Source organism: Xiphophorus hellerii, chromosome 7 (assembly GCF_003331165.1).
Source record: "Xiphophorus hellerii strain 12219 chromosome 7, Xiphophorus_hellerii-4.1, whole genome shotgun sequence".
NCBI lineage: Eukaryota > Metazoa > Chordata > Actinopteri > Cyprinodontiformes > Poeciliidae > Xiphophorus > Xiphophorus hellerii.
The window spans coordinates 26306423-26323017 of record NC_045678.1 but is presented as its reverse complement, the minus strand read 5'-3'; the positions used below and the strand labels follow the sequence as shown (position 1 = coordinate 26323017).

General features: G+C 36.9%; 1 protein-coding gene across 4 annotated transcripts in view; it reads right to left on the bottom strand.

The window, feature by feature from the left end:
* The window catches only part of adarb1b (adenosine deaminase RNA specific B1b), a 131878-nt gene that overhangs the window by 73333 nt on the left and 41950 nt on the right, over positions 1–16595 (bottom strand). For all 4 annotated transcript variants that reach the window (XM_032567435.1, XM_032567437.1, XM_032567434.1 and 1 more), the window contains one exon: positions 14051–14127. The gene's annotated coding sequence lies outside the window, so the exon portion shown is untranslated. The remainder of the gene's footprint in view (positions 1–14050; positions 14128–16595) is intronic.

The following is a 16595-nucleotide window of genomic DNA, read 5'->3' as shown; positions in this document are numbered from 1 at the left end:
ATCCTGGATGTCACCTTGTGAGACATGGTGACATTCAGCAGTGAAAGTACTTCTTCCGATTTTAGAATCAAATGTGTTCAAAGTATTTAAGAAAAGAATCTTCAAAAACTGCATACTGGTAGTTGGGCAGATAGATGGATGGATGGATGGATTTGGACAACAGGAATGGAAATAAAGTCAGGAAATACTCATTGAGGATGAACTTCAGTGCAGCTTTTATAGAATTTCCTTCAGATCACACAGTTCCTGTTCCCATCTAAAACAAACCTCTGCATTAAACATAAATGACTACAGGTCCAAACTTTTAACTCGTAATGCACATTTTAAACTTCTCTCAGTTTAAAGTGGTTGGAGCTGCAATGGTCTGGCAGTCTGATTATGTAAGCTCTTTACATCAAGCCAGTGACCTGTTTCACCTCAACTACTTCTGGACTTTTCAGGACAAGCAAATGTCCTATAATCTGTGTGAAATTATCATCTTAAATGCCTCCTACTACATAAAAAGAATGAAGCACCATAAAGGCTGCAGCATTGTTTTAAAATAGACATAAGAATGTTAGAATCATTAAAATAGAGGAATGTGAGGCAATAGTGTGAGGTACAAACCTAAACAAACTGACAAAAAGTTGTCTAATGTAATGTAGTTTACAGAGACAGTAACTTAAGTAACTGAAGCAATTTAAATAGAAAACATAAAAATCCTATTCAAAGGTAAGATTCAACAAGATGTAAATTTAGCTATGAAAAGTTTAGATGCTAAAAAGGAATGGAGACCCACAAAGCACTATCCTCAATCCCTCTCTTTTCATGTGTGGCAATTGGGAAAACAATGACTGACAGAACTAAACCAGGGTGGCAACATAGATATACAGATATATACAGTAACTCACCTGCAACAAAGATGTATATATAACTCACCTGCAACATAGATATATATAACTCAACTGCAACTCCAACATCCTTAAACACAGTTTATTATTCTGCAATATTTATTGTTACCAAAGATTATTGTAATCTTTGATACTATGAGCTGCAAACTAAAGTTAGATGGTTATTATTTCTGTGACATGTGATATAGCCTGGTTTTCATCCATCATTCTTTACAACCTTCTGTTGTACTTTTGCAACTTTTTTTTTTTTTCACAAAGGCTCTTATCTGCCATCCCTCTCTTAATTAAGGCTATTTTGTGTCCAAACTTGATTTGCTTGATTCACCAATGAGTCTTGACGAATCAGGTATTTGGATGGATTAAGTTAAAATAAATACACACTCCTTAACAAATGCATATTCATTTTTCTTTATCACACATGCACTAATACACACTTACTTGTGGCTAAGTCTGTAATTATAGCATGCCCATTAATCAGTGACAGCTGTAATTGTAATAATTCCAGTGTGTAATCTGATCAAGGTGAGTAGGATCAAATTATAACATTTCCCTGCTGCAACACTCGCTGGGAAATTTAAGCAATCTTGGCAGGGGTGAAGTTGCAAAGAAAATTGGTTTAGACCACAACAATCTGATTTGACTCGGTATGGTAGCTGATTAGTGGGCTAAGCAATGAAATGTGTGTAAACTGCTATCTCTGTAGCCTGTAGGCTAATTTTGAAATCAAATACTTACTTTATGAAGCTGCTAATTTACAGACACAGATTATTTTTTTCTGAGATAACAATAAAACGAGACATTTCTGGGTATTTCTTCATTGCTGACTTGATTTTTAAGTGATTAAATAATTAAATATTCAATGCTTCAAGTTATAACACATTTACGTCAAAGAGTATTGGTGTGTAGGCAGCCATTTGCTGTGGGAAACTCACTGATAAAGAACAAAAGATAGGAATTTTAAGTTTCCAGCTGGCTTCAGAAGTTAACCAACTGAACTGAGGTCTAACATTCACATTTCATTCATGCAAAACAGGATGAAATGACTTAAAAAGACAAAAAGAAAATGTCTGAGTTTGTTTTTGTCATTTTGGTCAAAAGCCATAAGTGGCGGGAATCAAATACGTTATCCATATTTAAACAAAAATTACACTTAAAACAAAAATTGGTACCAGAGATTTCACATCAGTATTAACTACATTATCATTTATGAATTTAACATGACCAAAAAGGTGAAGGCTAAAGTATTGCTTCTTTCACTTATCCTCTTTCCAATATCTGCTTTGAACAGATTCTAAAGTCCATAAACTACACATATGGAGAAAGCAGGAGAAAAACAGTACAACTGCCAGTTAATACTTAACTTAATAATAATAATAATAAACACTTAAAATTAACACCAAATTCTTGTGAGACTTAACTTCTGTGAATTACAGTTTTTAAAATCTTCATGTATTAATTTCAGCATCAAAAAGTAGACCAAAAATGCACTGTTGTTACTGAAACAAACTGGAACTTTTTAAAATCAATTCTGCTGTTTGCTTTTCTAAACACACATCTTCCTCTAAGTGTGTACTCATTCTTTCTGGTATGGAGCTTCTTAAAACAGTCTGGAAACAAATCAATTCTACACTAATGTCTTTCAGCAACAAAAAAAGCACCGAATTCTGAAAACATGGGTCCATTTATTACATCAATAAAAGGGCTGTTAGTAGTTGCATGGAGATCTGTCTTATTAAGTATTCTTATTGGTCTGCTTTGTATTATACAAATTGAATTAGTGATCCCGACAAGAAAGTCAAGGATCCAAACGAAAAATGAGGAACCAGATAATTGACCATCTGCACAAACATTTCACAATCCTCCGGGGCCTAGTACTTAATCCTATCTAAATTTTTCCTTGCTATTTTCTAAACATGCATGTCTGTGTGCACTGCTGAGTGTAATACCAAGAACAATGTGATTGATTGATGGTTCTTTGTTACCGCTGAGTGTTTCCAGAAGCAGCAGAGTATGAGCGACTACGTCTGTAATTGTTGCATTAAGTCTGTCAGATCAAAATGGGCTGATCTGAGGTATGTTCTGAACCTGTAGTCATAATAAAAGCCTGATGATGATATGTAGTCACATGGGAAATGTAACAAATTAATGACTTATGGTGAAAACCTATATTATACATGTGTATAGTGATATATTATACATGTTACTTTGCAAATTTGTTGTACACAGAAAAAAAGACAAGGGACATGGAGAGTTGAATGACTAAATATCCTATCTCTTGTCTAGCTTGTAATCTTAGATGCAGGATATCTTCTAATTTTCCAACAATTCAACCAATTTTATTTGATTAGGAGTTGCATTTATATATCTGCTTTTTACGTTGTGATGCAATAACAGAGCTAAACATTGACTTGGTTTGAAATTAAAAACGCTTTCTTGTAACACAAACTTGTCTTTTCAATAAGTACCAGCTTTGTCGCTTCATTTTGTTCCTCATTGGGATAACATCAGAAAAATCCCTCTGGACTTTCTTTCCCAGAACATTTTTAACTACCCAGGCCATTCCTTTTCCATGTTTCAACTGTGGGTCTGTCTGCTGACGCTGCTGATGCTGAGCAGATCCCTTTACTGCAATCTGCAGACACAGATCTCAGTAAACCACAACAATGCAGCTTTGAATATAATTAAAAATAATAAAATTTGAACACAGAACTATTGTTTAAAAGCCAAGGAGTGACACATCCAACTGTGTGTAAATGGGTAACGTTGAGCTACATGAAAGCCCAAATTGTCAACAATAAACCTACAAAAATTATTCTGTCACAGAATTACACTTTATAAAACATATACAGTTACTCCCTAACTAGCAACAAACTTCAAATGAATTTAGCAACATTAGCAGCATCTTGTATCTTGGCTGTTAATGACACACAATCCAAAGGGACTGTTATCACTTTAATTTGTACGACAGACAGCAGATCAATGCAGGAAAATATTGTAATATTACTAGTTTAAATCTTGAAAAGAAAATTGCTTCTACAGCAGAAATGAATGCTTTATTTAATTTCTTTAGTTAATATTTACACTAAGATGGCCTGACTTTATTAAAGTACAGTGGACCTTTGTTTATTTGCTGATTTTTCCGAGAAGCATAATACCTTATTTATAGAAAATATGCCTATTCATGAATCTTTCCATAGCACACATCTAAAAAAATATTAAAAGGAATATTGGGAAGCTGAAATGCCCAGGAATAATAATACTCTGGTTTCTGCTCTGGGCCTGAAGTGAAACCTTAGGGAAAGAAACAACTAGCACAGGAAAATGCTTTAGTTCCTGGAATTGGTCCCTGTAGTGGAAACATAACTAAACAGAAAGGTTTCATAGATGTGGCTAAAAAAATGGGAACAATTTGTGTCACTGGGACAAATTACTGGCCACAAAGTTTCTAAATATTAAATAAAATACTGGTTCTTAATTCATCTCTTGGACTTAAGTGAAAGGTTAGAGTTAAACAGCTCAAACAAAGAACTGGACTGAAACTGAGTGACAAAGCAGCCAAAATCCAAAGAAAAAAATCCTTCAGAAAACTTGAAGAACTACTGAACAGAAGAACTTAGATGCAAAATGAGGGAATGAGCAATGACTCCAGACTGTTCCACAGAAATGTTATTGCATCAAATAAAACCATGTAGGTTGGAACTTGTGCAGGCAGTCAACTCTAAATATTACCCACGTAAAAAAAATACTGGCAACAATATGCCTGCAGACATGCAGTAACAGTCACACTCTAGCAGATACTGATTAATCAAAACACCACATCTGTATTATTACACCCACACCAACTTTATACACAGCGTGTCAGAACTGAACGTTATTACTGAGCTCAATATTTATCCCAGAAGTACACAGAGCTGATGTTTGAGTAAAGAACCCCTTCCATTGTGGAAACAAGAAGCTCAATCACTGTACAAAGTCCTAACTGCAGTACGTACAGTGGAAAACACATGTCACCGAAACACAAAGCAGACCAGCTCTGCAGGGTCGGGTGTGCACTATCAGCAGCAGCAGCTGCCGATTCAGACCTGCCTCAATGATCACGTTGTTTTTGCATCTGGTCACCGCTCCCACTCGCGGCTTTCCAAAACAAACAGGGGCTTTGATACGGGACCCGTCCGTCTCCCATCTGGTGGCTGCCGAGGACGGCGTGCAAGCACATGCCCGTCCGCAAGAATGACAGCTTGCTGAAGATGAAAATAAATGGAGAAAGTGAGAAACAGATCGACAAGGTGTGGGTGCAAAGTGTGAAAGAATGCAAGTGCTCTCCATGTGGACTCCACTCATAGAAATATATGTTAATCACTGTGTCATATTTTGAATTGCTGCGTTCATTAAGATCACAGAGAGCATATGCCGTTAGAGCATCTGAGGAGAGGAGAGCCAAAACAGAGAGCTGCAATTATTTATGAATAAGTAAATGTGGATTCATTTTAACACAGACCATGATGCACTCAAAGAGAATGTCCTAATGTCCTCAAGCAAAATCTTTGGGCTGAATTCAAAAATATCTTTCCTCTTCTTCAAATAAATCAGCTGGCTCATATCTTATAAAATGCTCTGGTCAGGATAATTAGCACAAAGTCCTGAAAACTTCTCATTATTTTGTGAAAATACATGTAGGTTAAAAGGACCCCAATAACTTGTCGTTATTCCTGATGTTCACAGTTTTCTACTGAATCATTGCCTTATTGTGCTGCTGGTGTTTTGTGCTGTAAATCATTTCATTTATTAGATTGTGTAACTTCTTTTCTTCTACAATCAGCTCTGGAGCTGCTTGTAAGATTTTTTATGTAAAGCAGAATGTGTTTCAGGGTTTCAATACTTTCACTTTTTAGATTGTAAATGTGATTTTTACAAGACCCTTCACGTTGCAGTCAATGAATGCAATGCAATCTTGAGCCGAAACTGAAGCTTCAGAGTCAATTCACCCAGTTGAAATCCCATTTCTGACCAATGCCCTGCCAATTAGTTTCCTGTTAACACTTCCTCCTCTTCACCACTGGTATCCAAACATTGTAAAGTTGAAAAGACCACAAAATCCGACATCTTTTTAAAATAAAGATTAAAAAATGTTTGCAAAATTATTTTTTGGTTTCCTGTTTAACAAAGTAAACAGGGCATAGTTTAATTATATGAACCAATTAGTTTGGTTTTTGTAGAAAGGATATTATGAGTTTTTGTGGCATTAAAAAGGGTCTCATGTCGTTGCCGGATAGTAACCATAAATAATAACCATAAAAAAATGCTAAAATCCAAAGTACATTCAAATTTATTTAAGCACTAATTTCTGAAAATTTGATATAGAAACCTATTTAAAGTAGTTGTGGTTCTGGACCCTATTTGGACCAATGGACACTGAAGAAGTAGAACTCAAAAAATCCCTCAACAAACCAAATTAACCAACTTAGCAATATCCTGCTGGTTGATATAATTTATTGGAGTCATATACTTAACCAGGTTTCCTTAGTAGTATCTTTAAATCATCTGTTCTCAAAGCAGGTTTGAAACGTACCCCAGGTGGGTGTAAACTGACTCATAGTGAGGATAAAGCGTCCCATGGCAAACGTCTGCTTTTTGTTATAAAACACACTGTTTGTTCTGTATTTCCTTTTACACAGCCTTAGAATTACATTTTCAATCCATCTATGTAGTTCTTTACCCAGTTCCAGCATAAACATTTTTTTCACTGAAATCCTACCCCATTAAATACAACAATCATCCTCTGTGTCACGTTTACATTCAAGAAAAGATCACAATAAAAGTGGTTTTATCTCCAAAAAACAACCTTTAAAATTAATTAGGATCGTTATAGCTGCTTCAACCAAATATGTTTCCTAACGAAAGAAGATAGCAGCTTTTTCAAGTCAAATAGTTTAAGGGAGCAAATCCTTAAAAATGCTCAGTTAAGTGAACTAATTACTAAACTAAGTACTTTCATAGTGAGACTTGCTGGAGCAAAAAGTCAATTTAAAATCTCTCACTTAGTGTCTCTCTGATCTAGTTTGGCCAAATAGAGGTACTTATTTGTTAATTTAGAACTCAATGGATATATATCCGTTCTGAAGTCTTTTACAGTTGATTAATATCTCTATTAAAAACTGACCAGTCTAGTAATATATTTGCTTATAGTACAGTAAGAAAAGCAGGAATCCTACCACACCAAATTTAGCATAATTTTGCATTTACTGTATGTACACTGTAACAAGATGATGAGTCTGACTCACCCTGCAGCAAAGCAAACCCTTCTAAAGAAAATGCAGCGTCAAGGTCTTTCTATGACGTCTCCATAACAACACGCCATTCTGAAATATGGTTCCCAGCTGCTGCACCAAAGGTCAGTCTTCTAGCAGGTCCCATTTTTACTGCTGCACTTCTCAGATGTACAGAAAATCTCCAAGGACATGACAGTGATGAAATATGGCCAGCCTAGTTACTTTTGGCAAGGCGATTAAATCTTCTCAGGCACCGTTCTTGCAGCACCAAGTAGAAAAAATTATATATATTAGAAAGGGTTGTATGGCTGCACAAGTCCCATACTTAAACACCTGCAAAAAATGTTGACACGGAAAGGTGCCATATAGTTGTATCACAGTCCCTAAAAATCCAGATGAAGATTGCCGATGCAAATCGAATGCAACTTAAAAGTCCATTGTTACCAGAAATTCAAACAGTATTTAAGTGAAATTGAAGATTTTCTAACTTCTTTTCTTCTAAATATTTCTAAAAACCTACGCTTTCTGGGTTTGTAGCATAGCAAAAGTTTTAGATCTTTTAGGTCCTTTTAGACGTTAAACCTTTTTGACGTTTTAGACTTTTTCAATGTTTACATGTAAGGCAAAAATTTAAGATATGTTCTCACCTAAGAAAGCGGGTAGAACCGTGGATACTAGAAGGGATAGTCAGCCAAATAGGAAGTCATTCAAGGTTTAAACAATAGTCAAAGTGCTCTGATGGAGTGAGAACTGAAGGAAAGGACATCTGCAACCAAATTCAAGAGACTTGAAAGAAATAAGAAATTGTTCCCTCTAGCTTCCAAAACTGAACCTCACCCAACAGTTGTGACCTTTGTAAAGATGCTGGAAGAGAAGTCACTTAGGCCCGAATCCCATTTCCTAGAGGTACACTTGCGCCCACGCCCAATGTCTACAACTCTTGGCACTAAACTCAAGAGGCAGTTAGGGTATTTAACAATGACAAAGGATACTCCTAAAAGAAGCCACCTCTTCATTAGATATCACTGACTCCTGTTACAAATGTTTCCGAGGCTAAAACAAAAAATTGGACCAATCCCTCATAAATCTTGGGTATTTTTTATAGTTTTTGTTTCTTTTTGGGAAGATAATTTTGTCTTTTTTTAGGAACTAAAACATCTATGTGCTAATATGTTGCAATGAGTTCCCTGAAGAATCAACATTTTTGTATGATTGATGTAAGCTATTTCCTCAAGATGGACCTGAAATATATATATATAAAAAACACCTCCAAGGGAGATTGTGAGAATAAGAAAGAATGAAAATTGTACCTTAATCAAACATATCAAACTAGACATTACACAGGATGCTAAGGTTGGACAGACATTGTAGAAAATGTGTAATGGTTTTAGAAAAGAGCAAAAAACATTGAACTACACATAATAGTTGGCATGACCAAAAAAAAAAGAACATTTTACTTGCAATTTTATAAGCACTTGATAAAAATTGTGATATTAGATTTATAAGATCAAGATGAGTTTTTTTCAACAATATTTTCTGAAAACTAGTATTACAATTTCTTTATTTGTTGAGTTGCAATGTGGCAACTGCTGGGTTGGGCTTTGAACCCGTTGAAACTGCTTATAATTCTAGTTTTGTTTGTTTTCACAAACCTAGACTTACCGGATTACATGAAATAGGCATACGTCACAAGAAGATTCAGCAAGTATAGATGTTCAGATAAAATTGAGTGTCAGTTTTACTCTGCAAGTGCATCGGTAAGACAAACCATCACAAGGTGCAATGTTTTTTAACAAAACCTAAACTTTTAAAGTCTGATCTGTTTTAATGAAAGATAAAATGTAAACTTATCTCTGCTTTTGGAGGAACAACCAATTAGCACAAAGGAAAATAAATTGTGCTCTTGCTGTTTTGCATGTTGTGGCCAACAGCAAGCCAAGTAGCATTATAGCTCAATATTTCAGCTTCCAAAACTGTAGTTTCTTTCAAATAATTTATTCATGCTCTAAACATTGTAGAATAGGCAAAATGTTCTAATATTTTGGAGTTATGTTCCACATAAACATCCAAGAATACTGAGTATGAAAAACCATCCAGTGCACTTCAGGATTTTGGAAGTACTCCAAACCAAACAAGCAATTTACACAATAGTTGTTTTTACCCAGCTGCACTCACAAACATGTTTTCATACATCAATGTGCAGAAAGGTAGGTCAGCTGGGATTTAGTATATTGCCCAGGGGCACGACAAAATGATAGGAGGATGCTGGAATCAAACCACAAAAGGTGATTGTGAGAAAGCTTCTCTTCCCACCGAGTTATTGCCTTATGTTATTTCACAAAGTGATTATTTTAATTTAATGCAAAGCTTTATTCAGCTGTAAACCATTCTCTTAACCTATTTTATTGTATGCAACAAAATGTAATCATCTATATAGTGGATCAAATATACTAAATCTGACAGGATCAAGCCTGAGTGGGGGAATCCAACTGTATCGCAATGGTTTTGGTGTGTGTTCTCCGCTCACCGAAGGTGCATCAAGGTGCGTATAATGAAGACCACAAAGCAGAGATACCCAACTCAAAGAATGAAGAGGTCTCTGAGGTAACGCCATAAAAACGTTAAGATGAATGACAACAATCTTAAGAGTCAACAGCAGAAACTGCTAGGAGCATAGGAAGTAAAGACAGAGCTCACTTAATTCTGTTCTTAAAGGAGGTCATGCTTTTATGAAAAAGAGAGTAGAAGATATTAAATAGTGTGCATTAAGTGGTAGTCTATCCTGCTAAAAGCTATTCTAGGACTGTTCTCTCAGTTTTTCATTTCCTGATTTGATTTTTGGTGCTCTGTGTATTTATGACAGCAAACTGTGAAATATGTCCAGCGTTTCTTTTTCTATCCTGTGACTCGGTCACTCTGCACACCCCCGGCTGACTGAATTGTCCATAAAAATACACCGCCGCGGAGTTAGCGCCTGTCAAACGCTAGTCTTTTTAACCTCGCAGCAGCTCATTGTATTTTAGCAGGATGAGTTGTGGCCGTCCTGCCTACAGTGCACTAAATATTCATTAGGATAATGGAGGAGAGGTGCAGGCTGGAGGGCATGAGTACTCCTCAACAGCACAGGCAGCAGGAACTTTGCTGCCATAAAAATCCACACAGAACAGGGCGCTGGCATTGTTTAAAAATAACAGCAGCTGGGATTTGAGTGTCTGCATGCACGCAAATGTGTTTTTTTTCCCTTTTAATTAGCACTGGAAAGCGAGCAAATGTGTGTGCATGCTACCAGCTTGTGTTAAAAGAGATGTGATAGTCGTGGTCTAAGCGAAGCTGGGGGTTTTTTCAGGCAGAGCAGATGACAGTCTTTTTTCCACCTTTCCTCCGGGAGAAATAACAGCGCCCCCGGGTGCGAGTCGTACTCATCAGGGTCTTCTCTAAGCGGTCCTCCTCTACCTGACAGTTCACTGCCCACACTACGAAGCAGGACTGGTTAAGAGTCACACCAGGAGGACAATAAATGTCTCCTTGTGTCAATAACACCAGCTGTTCTATCTGAGCCACTGCTGGCTCTCAACGCAAACAGGGACTACTTTATTAAACCAAAGAAAAATTTAGCTTTATTGTCCTCAAGTGTCAACACATTGATAAGTCTGGAGGCCAAGAGCTCACTGTGTAGTCTAGCATGAATCAAATCCCAAACAAGGCATCAGTAACGTTCCAAAATACAACTTGGCTGCAGCTTTTATGACATCAAACCCGCCTCACAGGCAGGGACAAATATTTTAACAGAAACGCTTTAAATCTCTTTGACGCTTTAGTTTTCCTGTTGAAAATTCATCTCTACTGTGCAGCGAGTTGATATGCATAATTTGTTTTTGCAAAGATCTTCAGTGGCTAAAAATAGAAGAAAGCAATCAGCATAGTAAAATGTTTGCTATGAAATGGGGTAGATGAAATGATAAATGGACTGAACTTATACTGCGCTTTCCCAGTGACACGGACCACTCCAAGCATTTTGCACTAGAGCCACATTTACACTTTGACATGGGTTAAGTGCACTGCCCAGGGGCAAATCAACATGTGACAGGGCAAAGCTGGAACCAAACCTAAAACCGTCCAATTGTAAGACAACTACTCTACCGAAACCAGGAAGACAGAACACATCACCACAGATCTAAAGTTCTCACCCTGTAGCTCCGAGAATAGACTTTAAAATACTTTTGTTGGTTTACAAATCACTGAATGGCTCCAGACCATTCCGGTCTTCTGGTTCTAGCTTACTTTGCATCCCTAGAACCAGAAACAAACATGGAGAAGCAACATTGAGTTTTTATGCTCCTCTAACCAGGAGCAAACTTCCAGAAAACTGCAAAACTGCCGAAACCCTGACTTCATTTAAAGTAAGTTATTTTCTCTAAGAAATAACTGAAAACCTTTCATTTTAGGTTATTTTCCAACTTTTCATAATTTTAATGTATTTTGCCACTGCAGTGTAATGTTTTGGGGGATTTTGGCAAAAAGACATTTCAGTTTTTTGCTACACAAATAAACTTGACTTGCCTAAATATGAGCAAGAAGCATCTTCCTCAAAAGTGAGCTGAAGATGTTTAAACAGCGGCCTTTTGAAAATATGGGCAACAATGAAAATGAAGCCACATCTGTCCAAGAAGAACATTAAGAACAGACTGCAATTCAGCAAAAAGAACAAGGACAGACAGTTTGGTGCAAAGTTATTTTCTCTGATGAATCCGCCTTCAGATTGTTTGTGACATCTGGAAAATCATTTGTCCAACAAAGAAAAGCTACCATCAAGTCTTAGTTGTGTTGACAGTGAAGCATCCTGATACAACCCATGTGTGGGGTAGTTTCTAGTTCAAGGAAGTAGGCTTAGTCACAGTTCTGCCCAACAAACACCGCCATAGATAAAGAATGGGATCAAAACAGTCAAAAAACAGATTATTCCAAAAACCCATGCGCAGTTTGGTGATGATCAGCTTATTTTAATGCATGATGGAGCACAAGTCCCAAGATGAGCGTGTAAAGTGACTCAAAGATCTGACTAGAAAATTCTGGACCCAGGCTGAGATGAGTTTTTAAAAAGCAGGAGGGGGAACCAGAAGTCAACTTATTGTGATTAAAACCAAGCTAAATCTATCCAACATTCAGAGGTTTCTTACCCTGCTAATGTTTGTTTTTCTTCTGGATTGTTGAAGAATAACAGCAAACAGCATCCTCAGATTTACCCCCTCAAGATTTTTTAAAACTTCTCAACGAAATATTTTGTTTTGTTTTTGCTTTTTCCATGACCCAAGCAGTTTTGAGTTTGATTTGGCAACCGCACCGCAAAGTGACATGTGGTCAGTTTTTTATGCTGTGCACACATTTATTTCCATCCCTCCTCCACTTTAAACACTCCGACACAAACTAGCAAATGTTTTGACACATTGGCACATGGAAGAGTTGGGGGGAAAATAGACAAACAGAGATGGAGGGAGACGGCAGCATCCCTTGATAGTTGAGCCGTCCCTAAAAATAGCCACACCGGTGGGAGACACTGTGAGACGAGTTGTTCCACTCAGAAACACAATGCATGGAGAAAAGGGAGCGAAAAATGCATCCATTAAGTCCACCACAAGACTAAACACAGAGAGAAGATGAGATGTTGTTTTTAAAAGTGTTCATTCCCCCTTTTTTCACAATTTTTTTCACAATAAAACCACAAACTTTAAAGTATTTTATTAAGATTTTATGTAGTAGACGGATACAGTGTAGTACAGTGTACAGTGTAATTGCTTAATGCTATTATGAAATAGCATTAAGCAATTGACTGCAAAATAAATTTAAACAGGCTTGACAATTTCCATTTTAATATTCTATTTAAGGGTAATTCCGTTTACAGGGACAACATAATCCATTTTATTTGCTGTTTCAAATACAATGTTTTTATTTCCGTTTTATTTATTGTTTCTGATTGTTTTATTTTGGATATTAAAAATGTCTTCCAGTTCCAATGCTAACCGTTTCTTTACAAGATTTAGGTTTATTAGTCTTGAACCAATATACTGGATGAACTTGCATTTTTAGGCCATTATCAATATGTTATTTGAAAATGATCTCAAAATGACACATTATCAATTATCTCAACAATTACAATTGATAATTTATCATCCACCAGATTTCGTTATTGTGACAGGCCTAGACACTTGGTTTCAATGCAGGGTTAGGTTCAAGAAAAACATCTGAGCTTTGAACATTTGAAAAAGCTCCAATCAGTCCATCATCTTAAAATGGAAAGATGGACAAACCTATAATTTCCCATTTCCTGCAGGATAAAAAACATATTTATGTGCTGGAATGGCCAAGTCAAGGTCCAGTCCTAAAACCAATTGAGAATCTGTAATTTGAACGACTTGAATGTTGACAAACACTCTCCACCCAACCTGACTGAATTTGTGTTATTTTGCTATGAATGATAGACAAAAACATCTCTATACTGATGTATAAAGCTGCTAGAGGCTAACCACCAAAGGAGGCTCCACAACACAAGTGTCAAACTCAAGGCCCGAGGGCCAAATCCGGCCCGCCAGAAATACACAGATGTTTTGTTGCAATGTACAAAAATTAGAAAATGTCCAAAGTGTATGAATACTTTTGCAAAGCAGTGTAAATGAATTACAGCTTCTTGGAAATGAAGTCCCTTAAAAGATAAAAAAGATAAGGTTAAATGCTTTAAGGGACAAATTTGTCTTCCATAAATCCCATTCTGTTCATATGAACTGGCCTGGAGTCAGCTTTGTGGTTGGTACATGCAGCCAGGAATCTATCCATCCAGATATTTCATGTCATGATGTCTTGGAGTAAATGTTTGAAATATGACAGGCTTGAACTCACCGTTCCAGTGAGTAGTCAGCGGTGAAACTGCCAACTTTATCTTCTGAATTCTGTCCTATTTACACCACACACCGCACCTAAAGAGAAGGGAGAAGACATCATTTAAAATATGTTCAGTTCTTTTGATAATGCACAATAACCACATAAGGAACAAAAGCAGAATAAAACCTTATTTTTAACATTTTGTTCTGGGAATCTATGAAAAAAGAAATCAACCTGGAACAGAACAAATCAGGAACACAATTCTCTTCAGGCAGCCAGTAAGACGCCACAGATCACCGAAGTGTTGTGCGAAGGAACCCCGCTGACCCTGCCGCAAGTAGCATGACCGACCAGCAGCAACATCACAACGCGATGGCGCTAAGAAAGACTGACAGCAGGAAGCCAAGATATCTGAGGGGTGTGGGAAAGGGAAGCAGATGCTGCCCTGTTGTCCGCTCACATCAGTAATGTGACTCCATTGTCACGGAAAAAGCAACACGGGAGCGTCTTGGCAACAAGGATGAGGAGGTGACACTGGCAAGGTTTAGCAAGGTCTTGGATGAGTGGCAGGTTTCGAAACAAATTACGATCAAGAAACACATCCTTCACTGCCAACGTAACCAGTCCTGCAGTGACAAACAGTGAAAAGAGCAGAACACTGAGGTCCAGCCAACAGGCTCACATTTCTGGTACAGAGAAGCAAATTCCATAATCCATGTGAGGCTAAACTAATTATTGCACCAAAAAAACTTCTATTGGTTGGTTTCATAGTGCAGCTTTTAAGTAGAGTCCACATTTCCACAGGACAGAGGACAAAGAGTGGTTAAGTCAGTTTTCATGTTTGTTGTTTTGGGATCGTTGTACAGCTGGATCTCCCATCTGTGTCTGGGTTTCAAACATCTACCTCAATATTTTAAATTCCAAGAGCCACTTTTGCTCCCGGTGCTACAAAATCAAATTTGTCTAGACCCGCAAAATAAGACATATCCTATTAGTATGTATCAGAGAAGTTCACCAGTCATTTGATCTCAAGTCTTTGATCTCAAGTCCAAGTCAAGACTCAAGAATATTTGAGTGACATATCTATACTGGAATGCTTGGTGAACTTTCTAACAGGGGTGAGTATTTTTCGATATTATTTATTGCAATACATTTTTAATGATTTTTGATTTATTATTGTCTCCATAAACTCCAATTAATGATGCTAAAAATTCCTCAAAACTGTCTGGATTTTTCTCCATTGCCTGTCCAATCAGAGTATTGATAAATTTGAAATTTTGTCACTTTTTTATGTGACAAAAAAGAACGTTTATGATTGTTGTGCCATGAAGTCACAGGGTTATGGTTAAGTAAAAAAAGTTGTCACAAATAGTTCTTACTGTCACTTTTGTTATTGAAATAGTACCACTAAATATTGTGATATAACCTTAGGTTCATATTGCCAAACTTTTCCAACTGGAATAACAATTTCAACTTCTGACTGTAAGGTAAGGTAATTTTATTTATATAGCACATTTTCAGCAACAAGGCAATTCAAAGTGCTTTACATGAATTAAAAGGAAATACAAACAAAATAAGAAACCAAAGGAAAGAGCAAAAAATGAAAAAGAATCTAATTATTTTGATCCAAAGTGTAAAAACTAGCTATTCCTGTTCAGGGTTGCTATATAAGTACAAGTGTCCATCCTCTGGCCTAAACATATCACCGCAGGTAATATTCTAACATGCAACATTCTTCTAACAATGAGTATCTAAAACACCTGCCTGCTTCCTCCACCAGGAGAATTCAAATCAGCACCATGAAAATCTAGATCTGTCTCAACATTCCGTCTGAACAGAAAGTAAACCAAATTCTCTTCTTAATTTAATGCCTTCTAGTCAACCGTTACCATGAAGTGAATGACTGGGAAACCATTCAGATATGTTCTACTCAAGAAACATGGCAAAAATCCAGACTCTGAAACGCTTTTCTATATAAATCCGATCAGGCATTAATGGCATTCTGCACATCCTGGAGAAATCCTCAGAAGTCCTATCCCACAACCCTCATTGCCCACAGGATCCGTTGCCAACAACCCGTCTGCAGAAACCACGGGACATGGTATGCCTCGCTGGTTCAAGGTTGTTATGACAGAAATATATACAGTTTTAGCCGTGAGATTTTAATGCTGCTGCTCATTGTTGAATGGGAGATAATGGAACAGTATTTTCAACACAAAATCCTGAAGGATAATGTAAAAAAAAGAAAAAAGAAAAAAAAGTTCATCAAACAAACTCTTAAAGATAGTGTGTCCATTAAAAAGAAAACGTCTTGTGGACTCAGGACATATGGTCTCCTCATGGACAGATGGGCAACTTGGTGGGATGGAGAAAGAAAAAAAAAACTCCCTCTACTCCTTCCTTCAACATCTTAGGTGAATATTCGCTTCATTTGTATTCTAGCCATCCACCAAGGTGCTTTACATGTCTCTGAGCTGCCAAGAGGACTTCTTGAACTGGAGCAACCTTTCTTCAGAATGCTTAAAAACAAAGTAACACCTTTTTTGTACTTATGCCTAAACCT